Source organism: Pezoporus wallicus, unplaced genomic scaffold (genome assembly GCF_028554395.1).
Source record: "Pezoporus wallicus isolate ANWC-B61680 ecotype Strahan unplaced genomic scaffold, APGP_CSIRO_Pwel_v1 contig_7657, whole genome shotgun sequence".
In the NCBI taxonomy this organism is placed as follows: domain Eukaryota; kingdom Metazoa; phylum Chordata; class Aves; order Psittaciformes; family Psittacidae; genus Pezoporus; species Pezoporus wallicus.
Window position 1 is genome coordinate 30,921 of NW_026642120.1, and position 12,040 is coordinate 42,960.

Consider the following 12,040-nt stretch of genomic DNA (forward strand, 5'->3'; position numbering starts at 1 on the left):
GTGTTTTTGTTTAAATGACTTTTTGCAACTTTTTCCCACTGTAGATGATTCCGCTGTAATGTATTCTGTGCTACTTGCTGGCAAGAAGCAAAAAATGTTAAGTGGGAAACATTAAGAAAAAAGATGTCAAGAAGACATCAAGCCTTTCCTGACTTTTCCACATGATATTGTCATACCTATTCAGAGAGGCCATGGTTAATCTTCTAAAAAGTAAGTTTATCAAAGGTGAAATCAGACAATTCTGGTTTTATCCTGCAATTCCTTCAGGGGCTATAAATTTGAATAGAATTATGTGTTAATACCTGTCTATATGAGTAGTGCAACAGATGTCAACAGAGTCTTATTATGTGAAAGCAATTATTGACACAAGCCTTTAGCCAGATCTTAACATAGTTATTAAAATTTCTTTTTACAATCTCCAATAATTAGAATTTTGTTTATTATTCAGGTGGTGAACTATAAACTTAGAAAAGATACTTGTAATAACATACTTGCTGCATTATTTTTCAAATATGTAATAGATTTTTAAAACATATCTTATTAATCCTAGGACTCATCAGTATAGATTTTTTTTAATGACAGATAAGTACTTTCCCCCATCTGATGGTAGCAGAATAAGACATGAAAAGGGAAGTGAACATTTTTTTAGACAGTTCTCTTATCACTCAGGAAATTATCACATTTTCTTCAATCCATATATTCAAAAATGAAAGTGTACAGAGTTTCCTAACAGATAAGTAGTGAAGGTTATAATAATTTCTTTGGAAGTTTGACTTCTAGAAAAAAAAAATTACTTAGTGTCAGATAAACATCCTTACATGAGACAAGTAAAGCCTTTTTGCTGAATACCAAAGCTGAGGAGGCAAAATCACACAATAAACTTCCCACAGTCAATAAACAATAAGTAACCTGTCAAATGTATGTAAAAGGGGGGAAAAAAGAGGCAATGTTGGCATCTACAAATATCTACTAGAGCAATAAGGCATAACAGCAAGAAAATTAATGCCAACACCTCTTATAGAAATTACCAGCTGCCTCAGCTCAATTTCCTCAAGTAAATGTCAACTGAGCCAAAGACAGCAGACACCTTTAGTAGCTTGAACATTAGAATGAGTTTGAAGGCAAATGCCTCAAACATAGAAAGAAAGGTGCTAGACTTTAAAACGAGTATCAGTGAGGAATGCACTGATGAGTAACAGATGGTAAGAGCCAAACTTACAGGTCTAGGAATCTTTATGTTTAGGTGAAGGTCTTGCAGGTCTTTATGTGAAGACCCCTGTCATTATAGGCAGATTGCTTACTGATAGCTAGATCCACCTCAGCTCTAAATTGGTGGTCCACAGATGAGAGTAGGATGGAAATCCACAGTAGGATTCTCAAGCACAGTGGAATTAATGTTGACACTCTTGTAACCAAGCTGGGGATTTGGTTTCCAGCATTGCATAGAGCAAGATTTAATTCTTATTAAGTTCCATGTTGACATAAACAAATCCTCACCAGGAGTCCTTTCTAATTCGTGCTTTGTAAACACAGGCTTGGACCCACAAAAACCATTTTTTCTATTTCATCTGCTTATTGTAAAGCTCTTGTTATTCTTTAAAAGAACTATTTCAGTATTTTCATTTGTATTGTCAATCTTCTTCCCCATTTTTTTTCCTGGAAAATCTAGGTGTTAAATATTTAAAAACCCTGGTAAGACCTGTATGAAAGATGTGGTTCAAAACAACAAAGCTACAGCCAGAAAGATGTGTAGCATGTGAAATGCATTTTCCAGCATTTATGTGCCTCTTCTCCATTTCTGATGTACTCAAACCTTTCTGTTTAATTTTAGGGGGTTTAATTTTCCAGATTTTATACATTTTGTTGGGTAAAATCAAAAGGGAAAGGGTAGGGCATCACCTTCTATGCTTACTCCAGTATTTGCTTTATTGTAAGATCAGATGTGCTTGAATATGTTGGAATGAGAAAGTGGATTTTATTTCCACTGCCAGAAAACATTGGGGTTGAGCTTTCTCCTTATAAAGATCAATGTATGTAGGACTTGAGTGGTCGAAATTACATCCTTAAAGTTTTACTAAACAAAAAATAAATATGTGTTTTACTCCCCAGTCTGCAGGAAGGTGAGATAGAGGATCTCTTTGTGTTAATTCCTAAAATACTGTGCCTTTAATTATTGTGGGTCAGCATCATTCACACTATAATCCATCAAAATAATTGGAAATGTGACAAATTAATATGCTACTGTGGCTGCCACTTTTCACTTGTCTGTATGTGTGAGTTTTTTATAAGAGAATTCTGATAATACCTTAAAGGAAAAAAAAATGGCAGGCAAGAAATAATGTCTTTCTCTTTCATCTAAATTTAACTAGAAAAATAGTTGCAATGAAATTAGAGATGTGCTGAACTATCCATAGGAGATTCCAATCCATTATTAGCCTACTCACCCTGCTACTTATCTTCAAATGAACACACCACAAGCAGAAAGGATTTAGGTTACATTTTATTAATCCAAATCTTGTAGGTAGTGGGGTTTAGTGAAACTGGAACACTTGTTACTATAATTTAACTACAAAAAAACCCCCAGCATTTAGTTAAGTAAGAGATCTGACTTTAATGCACAAATGCAAGGAGTTTTGTGGCAGTTTCAGTAAGGGAGTGTCAGTCTGGATTTTCAGCCTTAAATCTGAATTTACTTGGTTTTGTGGATTTGTCAGCTATTTAAGAGTGCTTAAATGTCAACTTCCTTCTTGACAATATAATACAGTGTTTTAAAGAAGAAAAAAAACCCAAAACCAAAAACCAAAACAAAAAACCCAAGAAGAAATGAAATTGGTAACTGGTGTGGCTGTGGTAAGGAATATGTCCTTGTCTTGTGGTTATATGGCTGTAATGAGAGTCAGACATCTGAGTTCTTTCCTAACCATGGAGTGAGGTGAAGCTGGGACCTCTCCAGAGGGCTTTTACCCTATCTGCCTAAGTTTCCTGAAAGGTCAAATGAAGATCATATCTACAAGTCTCAGAAGACATTCAAACTAATTAGTTGATACATAAAATGTATAAAGTGTTTTAACATGCCTGGATGGAAAGTGTTATTGACCCTTTCAGATGGGATTTTACTTCTCAGTGACCAGACAAAGCCCTGATGCATAAGTATGTGTCAACAGGTTGCACCTTCTGAGTATCTTTCAATTAAAATTGGTCAAGGATACAAACTCAGAGATTCTCATTCCTGCCAGTGTGTTATGGAAAAGGTGGATGACAGTTCTGCAAAATGAGTTTTGGATTGGAGGCAATGCATCTCATTTTACAAATATATTGCTAAATATATGTGTGCATGTTTTCTAATATTCTTATGCCTCTTGAAACAGCTGTTGGGCTTCTGTCTTGGTTCATGCATAACCAAAATGTAAGTGCAAATGTTGCCAGCTTTGGAGTTCTTTGAGATTTTCATGTTCAGTGTTATTTTAAAAAAGGAAAACATGCAGGCCTATTTGTCTAGTGATAAAATTATAATTTATCTGAAATGAATCTATATTAATAATAATATGGCCCAGTATGTCTGAATCTAATTGACCAAAACTAATAACTGTGATGGAACTTTTAATTGGAAAATTCAATATGAGAGATAATAGATTTATACATATTTCTCTACTTAAATGGTGGACTCTATTTTCCAAGTAATCCAAATTATGCTCAGTACAATTTCCTTCATTAATGGTGCTGTATGGAAAGACGAAGCATCAGTATGTGTAACAAAAATACGTTATCAAATGTTGTAAAATCACATTATGTGGTGTATGGAAAATGTTCAAGCACAGGTTTAATTCTGTAAAATTCAACAAATACTGGACAGCATACTTTTACATATATGGCTTTAAATGAGTGGAAAGTCCTCATTTGTACGTGTCCTCTGGACAGTGTGCTGTGAGCTGCTCAAGCGCTGATTAATAGAGGTTATTGTAAGGGTCTCCCAATTTATAAAAGTAAAAATAAAAATTCAGTGATCCAGCTGTCAAACATGGAGCTGTATTTCTGATAGCATATTCATTAATTAAAGAACTCTTAGTTATTACTTTCTCTGTTATATCAAGGTTGTGTGCTGAACTAGATTATAGAATGTTACTGTAATCTGAATCTGAAATAGATGACATCCCAATATTCAGCTTGATCTATATTCAGAAGAATATACAACTAAAAGAGTTATGTTATCTGTAAAATTTAAATCCTGGACTGCCTCTGAATATCTAGCTCCAAATGTAATGTTTGGACCACATATGAGAATATAAGAAATAACCACCAAGAGTGGGTAGACAGTATTTGTTACAGAGGATAGTAGAAATCATGAGAAAGTATTTTATTACATTTCCACTAGGATAGAAAAGTCCTCAGAATGGCTAGGTCTAGTAAATTATATAGGCATCAGAATATATTCACTAAAATTAAGTGAAGTGGAAAAACCTTATTTTGTTTATTTTTCATTGTACATTAAAAAAGCTATAGAGAGGAAGTCCCAAGGCATTACTAGGGTAATGATGTGCTGAAAGATCTGCGAAACCTGCATGTTCTTTAGAGCCACTACAATTTCCATACAGGTATGCTAGTGTAAGAAATAGAGAGAACAACTACAGCAATGCCTGACTATTGGTGAGCACGATGACAAGATTTTTGCAGATTTATATCCTACATATAGATCTGTTCCTTCAGTTCAGGACCATGTTGCTTTCCTGATACTCAAGATTTATATTATTCTCCAAAGCTAATCACTTCTAGCTAAATTATATCTACATTTCTTTATTGCAGTTTGTGTACCTAATGATGCAATAAACCTGCTTGTTATCAATAAACGCATGTTTTTTCTTCAGCTTCACGCACTGTGATGAACCACAGAAACTTACTGTGTCACATTTCTTCCAGAGAAAGTATAATTTTGAGTATCTGAGCAGGTGGGAACTTGAGTCCACACTCTAGGCAGCACAACATAAGATAACGGTAATATTCAGTTCATGGACCTTTAAGACCTCTTACTTGCTGCATATCTGGCTATGCAAGAATTGTCTCAATGTATTCTAATTTGAAACCATTACTCTCAATTCTTTAACGGTAAGCAGCTGGACAACATCATGAGCATCAGCCTTTGCAGAAATCTTCCATATAATTCCACACCAAACCAAGAGTTTAATAAGCAATTAGTTGCAATAAATTAAATTCTGGAAAAGAATGAAGTTGAGCTGCCAGATATATCTAAATGCACCTGTTTAAAAAAAAAAAAAAAAGAGAAAACTAGCAAAAGATATGATTTGTAGGAAGTCCAGAGCACTAGTGAAAAGGGCAAGCTGTCACTTTTTAAAGTTAACTTTTATAGCTCCCACTTACAAACTCTTTGCACCTGAACAAACTGTGAATGAAGCCACAGGGAAGCGTTTCTGGGGCTGAGTGAATTATCTCATTGTGCAGGCACTGCGGGCAGCAGCAGCTCATGAGATCCATCTGCCCCTCAGGCTTTCCTAGGTCATCCCCATGGAGTCAAAACAGTAACATCAGAGCAGCTTCTTGAAAATAAATGGCTCAAACCAGGCAACTAATAAAGCATTGATATGTAATGGCACACTATAGATACAATATTTTCTCAAGATACATGCTTATGGAATAGATTATAGAATAAGCACTTTGAGAACTGCTGCAGTTTAGCATGTCATGGACTTTTCATGAGAACAGTAATGTTAGAAACGGATTAAAAGCCCAAAATCAGTGTATTACTTATCCTTTTGTTGGAAAGGACAGGAACAAAACTTTTCCCACTGTATATGTGTGCAAGAGGATAGTGTGAGACAACTAATGCCTACCACTAGATGCAGGACAACATATGTTGCCCCCAGAATATTCTCTCCATTTCTCAGGACCTGGCAAGAGTCAAGTAATTGTCATCCCCCGCCATACATTGCTGTCTGTGATATAAATTCTTACAGATGTTTAGCCAAATTATGAGTTAAGGAAGTTTGCAGTAAATGTTTGCAGGTTCAGAAGTAGACTGAGGGTTTCTGTTTGTTTTGTCTTGAGTTTAACCCAAAGAAAACTCATTTTTCTTTCTCTACAGCTGAAAAAGAACTGAACAATAGGAAAGTTGTGCCTTTGCAATAAATCCACCCACTCATAAATCTTTCCTGATCTTACTTGAAAAATGTTAATAGCTTTCAAATACATTTTTATTGCCTAAAAATTCCCAAAGGTATGCATTTTCATCTCATTTTTCAGCCTTTGTGCAATAAGTTATGGTAGTAGTTTATATCTTTAGTTTGTATACAACTTGTTAGTAAGCAGAAAGCATTTGATTTGTTTCAGTTTGCCAAGAAATAATGGAAAGTATCCACTGATAATTGCGAACTGGTCATTAAAAGGTAGTATTGTATTATTCATGTTCAAATCTTTTAACTGTCCTCAATTAGGCTTATCAGCACTGACTAATCTGCCAGTCCTTTCTGCAGTATGTGTAGATTTTGAAAACAAAGTTCAAGTATTTAAAATAAACTATCCAGGAAGGTTCAGGGTGTGTTTACACACAAACGGAATGCAGAGTACCTCCTTTGGTAGCTGCTTTATAGCTAAAGGCAATATTATCTAACAGACCTATTAGGTACTTGTTGATGTAAATTGCTATGGTCTTTAATGCTACTTGTACTTCCAGAAAGTTCATTAAAATTAAGGTGCTGGCTTTATCTAATTAAGCAACCAATATCCACCTCTTTCTTTCAGTTTGTCTCCTGTTAATCTGGTTTTAAAGCCAAAATTTGCTTTAAAAGCTTTTGTTGACGTTTTTATATTTTTACTCACATAACTAACTATATTTATCTGATCTTCTAGTAAATCCTTTAGGGCTGAATCTAGTGTATCCGTTATGTAGCTTACACTACTAGAATACAATTCAATAATTCAATACCATTAAAAAAAATTAAACCTATTTTTAGACTCTCCGTTCCTCATTCAGATTTTTCTGTATAGAAAGTATAACTAACTGCACCTGGGGATAATTTTTAATATTTTTCCTGTCAATGTTTTATTGTCTATTTCAGTTTTGTATTTTAATTGAACTGAACTAATTCTTACCAACATTTCTTCTGTGAAGAAAGTGATTAAAATTACTCCCAGAGTTTTATAACTGTTACCTCTGTAATAAGTGAATTTTTAACGGATATGTGCTCTTCTAGGTACAAGGTCTAACCTCTGAACTAAATAGAAGAAAGTAGTCCATCCAGGAGGGATTCATGTGGTATGAGAAAATATACTTTACTAATACAGAGGGAAAAAGGATACTGATATTTTGTTAGAAACTGTTTGGACATGACATGTGCTACATAAGTTAATTTTATTACTAAATTGTATACAAAACTGGAAGGCTGAATTCCCAAGGGGAGTTCAGCTGTCAATTTTTCAAACACAATGCTATAACAGAAAATAATAAATTCAGTGTTCATATGAAATTTCTTCGCATAAAACATGCAGAGCAGATTGTCCTATTCTTCTTTCTACTGAATATTATTTTTACATGCAAATATTTAATTAATCTTGGTGAGATTGTTTTCAATGCAGCAACTACTTAGTGTGACTCTGAGGTAAGAAATATCTCACAATCCCTTAAAAACTAGAAAAACACGTTACAGAATGAAAACATGCTAGTTGTTTATAAGTAGAAAAATATTTTTATGGATAAAATACCTCTAGTATAGTGTCCTTCTCATGGATGCAAATTACAGTTTTCTCTTGGCATACTATGGGGCTGTATGAAAGCTTCCCAAAGACTATGATATGTCACAAGTAGGTGTTGCTGTATGTAAGACCCTTTAAATTCTGCAGCCCAAAAGGAAAAAAATAAGATCTTGTTACTCTATAATATAGGGCATTGATTAACCTTGCAAGGCTATATTATGTTTGTCAGTCTGCACCTGCAAACAAAGTTGGCTTTTGTATTTTGTTCCCTATTTAAATTTGCCTGCACCAGTGATGCTCTGTCACATGCCAGGGGTACCCCTGGCCAATAAGTTAGCAAGAGCCTTGTTTTCTTGTTGCAGGAGTCCTGTGATTCCCAGCCAAGTGTACATACTCACTGCATTTTACATCCTTGCCTAAGAGCAATAGCCATGAAAAATACAGCAGCTTGTAGTTTCTTTAGGCTGAGACACGTGATTTAGATTGACAGTGAAAGATTTCTTTTTTGCTGTTACCTTCTGCAGATAGTAACGTCTTCCTGCAGTCATTTGTTTATTATATTAGATGGCTGCCCAAGGTCACCTTCCATCAGGTGCATGTGCCTCTTATTAAAAAATAAACTCCACTATTTTCAATTCACAATTTATTGTTGGTTTGATGTGCTTGCACAAGTGTTTGTGTAAAAAAAAAGAAAATCATGCATCAACTGGTGGGAGTGGTCAGTACACTAAATTCATCTTAAATAACATACTGTGGGAGCTGGTCAATATGCAAAGGCACTTGGTGAGGTATATAGCCTTGTGTACATAGGTACATAGCCTTGTATAAATAGGTACAACCCTAGATCCACCACTTACCAGCTCCACTTCTCTGCCTATTCATGAACACTGGCCTGTTGTGTACCAAAGTGGAGTCTCTTTCCAATCTTATAAAACAGTAATTCCTACCAACAAGTGTTTTGGGTTTTCACGTGACAGGAAAGTCATGGAAATGTTCCTATGGCAGTTGAAACCAGAAAAAGGTGCTGTACATCCAAACAACATCATAACCTAAAGACAAACAGCTAAATGTTCTGTCCCTCTATTTTAAATACTAGCAAGAAAACTTCGATGGCTTATCAGATTCCATGAATTTATCATTTGAGCATTTTTCGGAGAGGATCTGGTAGGAGAAACAGCATCTTTCCACCGTGTCATTAGGAGATGAAATTTAGAATAGATAAAGATTTATTGAAATTTGATGTGTGCTTGAGGATCCTCTTTAAACTGAATCATTCATCCTTCCAGCGAGGCTTTGTACTAACTCCCAGCTTGGCATATATATTCCAAAATCCTCAAAGCTTTATGAAGTCCATTACAGAATGTCAGGAATTCAAGAACCAGCTTAAAATGGAGCATGATTTGCAGGGAAACATTTTAAATTCCTGCCTGTACATTGTTCTGCACCCAACAGTCTACAGCAGACATGCTGGTTGCTGGTGGAGTAGAAAGCAATTAGAGAAGCAGCTGCTGCTAAGAGCTCTTGCCATAGCTGAACTTGGTAGTTACAGGCTGCAGGCGTGCTGAGGACTATTTATTTGAGGAGAGGCTTACTAAAGGGAATGATATTCATATATTTGAGTTGGTGACAATTTTGTGAAGATAATTTTGTGAAACAGTGTGCTTTTTTTTATCTCCCTGGGAACATGATCCATAGCAAAAACAAAACCCTGTAAACAGAAAAGGCTGCCAGAAAGGTCAAAGAGTAATTTCTGTCACCAGATGTGATCAACTAGTGTTGAGAAAAAAACTGGACAAGTAAAGAAATTGAGAAATTGTGCAGACCCTTTATTTCAGAAAGAAGAGCTGATTAAGACGTCAACTCATTCTGGTCCCATCTTACTTTATTAAATTGTCAGCTCCTATCTATCCTATGAGATGTCCCTGTAGTGAATCTTCACTACAGACAGAGATTCCTGAAGGCCATTAAAATTGTATTAATTTCAGGGGCTTAAAAAGTTGAGGTAAGTAACAGATTTGGTCTCAACTTTTGTCATTCATCATATATGATATTTTTGGTCAAAGTTTAGAGATTAGTCCTTTGGCTTCATGTTCCATCTGTGCTTATACTGTCACATGCAAAATGTACCTAGAACGACTTTCAAATTACTTTGGCTTCCCTCTGATCTAGTCCCACTGACTGACCCAGGACCTGGGAGAAAAGATGAGCCGGTTCATATTGGAGTCCTTCCTCCAACTCCAGACTAACCTGGATTTATTCTTCCTACAGGGATGAACCATGGCTCACCGTACCCCACCTTGGCCTAAATTAGCCTCAACATGTTCTTGTGGTGCCTCTTGTGATTTCTTGCTATGTAAGAGGCTTATGCACAAATCAAGAAATAACTTACTACGTAACAATCAAATATCAAGTCACTGTGTCTTCTTGTATTACAAGTGTTAACACTAGGACTTGAAGGAGAATTTCTCTGGCTTTCTTTTTAGTTGACCTGCTTACCCCTTTCAAGGTGAGATCATAGCCAGCGTATGTAAAGTCTGATGGACTGCACCTGGATGTGTGAAAAGGTGTAAATCCTGATTTAGTTTAAATGCGCCTTTCTTGCATCTAACAAAAGGCAGATTCAAGCCCATATTCTGGAAATAAAAGACCCAAACTTGTGTTATGTGCTCCCTAAGATGTATTTGAACCTGTAGCAGTCTGGTGAGGAGGTTTCCTGGAGTTGCAGTAGACCTTTTAAAAATAATTCTACAGTGTGCTCAGTCACAGCATCCTTGAGCTTTCATTGCCTTAGTGTTATTATTGTTGTTATTGTTACTGTTATTAGACTTTGTAATGCATTGAACTCCCAACTGCACCCTGCTATTGCTGAGATTACCCAATATACTTCAAGGAATTTTAAAGACAGCTGTTTTGTGTATGCTCGAAAGATGGAGGGGTGGTAGAAGTTATTTTTTGTACTGATACACAACGTTACTCTACAGAATTGAATTGTGAAGGTATATGAGCCCTCCCATCATATGTAAGTGATGGAGAAATTATCCAATGTGGGAGAAGATAGGGCAATGGCTCACAGTAAGCCTGTTCTTCATGGCGCAGCTATGTCTTTTATGATAGAGATTGAATGAGTTGTTGCTTTGAGTTAGAAATCAGACTGGAGAGTACAGAGTCACAGTAACATGGCCAGAAAAGTCTTGAAAGGTCAAATGGCCCACCCTGGTAAGTGGGGAATGGTTTTAGCTACAGGTTTTTGAGAGGGAATGAAAGACCTCTATATCTGCATACCTCCTTTGAATTTTACAAGGATGCTCTGTCTGGAACCTGGATTGTATAGCAGTATATATCATTGATATTACTGTTAAATTTTTTCAATTCATTTGAATTCCCAGGGGCAGGTAGTTTATAACATCTGAATGCCCCCTTTCTATGTTTAGCAGTACATCCCTAATTTCTGCCTTGACTTTTGCTTAAGGCTGAGTCTGGGCTTGGACAGGCTATTGCAGCCTGGAACACCTTTCCTGTGTTTGCTTTTAAGAGAGACCTAACAGAGCAATTCACAAAATGTCTATGTATTCATGAAGTCTAAAGACCTAGAATAATTTCCACAGCTGGGATATTCCAAGAAGAGAGTTTATGTGAGGAAAAAGTGCTCTCATTCATTTTAAAAATAGTAAACTAATGCAATATTAAAACAATTCAGTTAAATATTTTAGGCTGAAAAGCAACTCATTTAATCTTTCACCTTGTACATCTAATGGTGTAGTTAATATACACATATGTTTACTTAAAAAAGAAAGAGTTTGGAGGTGACAAGATCTCAGCATGAACCTGGGGAACAAAGGTAGGGCACTAGCCCAGACTGAGTTGGGTATGAGGATGAGTTATTGCCCACACCTGCAGGGTAGGCCTGAAAATGTGCCGCAAAGCCCAGGCTGAAGAGTTGTGAAGCTAAAGTAGTGAGGGCAGTGACATCAGTGACCACCCCTGCCCAGGAAGAGTAGCTCAAAAGCATTGCACACCAAGGAAGATGAGAAACATCAGTCACAGGTAGGGAAATCATGTTAAAATCAAGTTGGTTTTGGATTTCTGTTAAGATTGCTGCTTTAATGAGGGAATTGAGGAGCATATGCTTCGTAGAAACCATGTGGTATAGGACTGTAAAGAATACAAGGAAGCAGAACAAGCACATCTGTTAAGTTATGGTCCATTTTAGAGAAAGAAGCTCTGATGATATCATAATGGGTAATACCAAGTAATTTAATCACAAAAAATAGTGATCAGGCTGAGCACAGTGAAACCCTAAGGCCATATGGGCCTACAGGGGTATATCTCAAGTGAATGT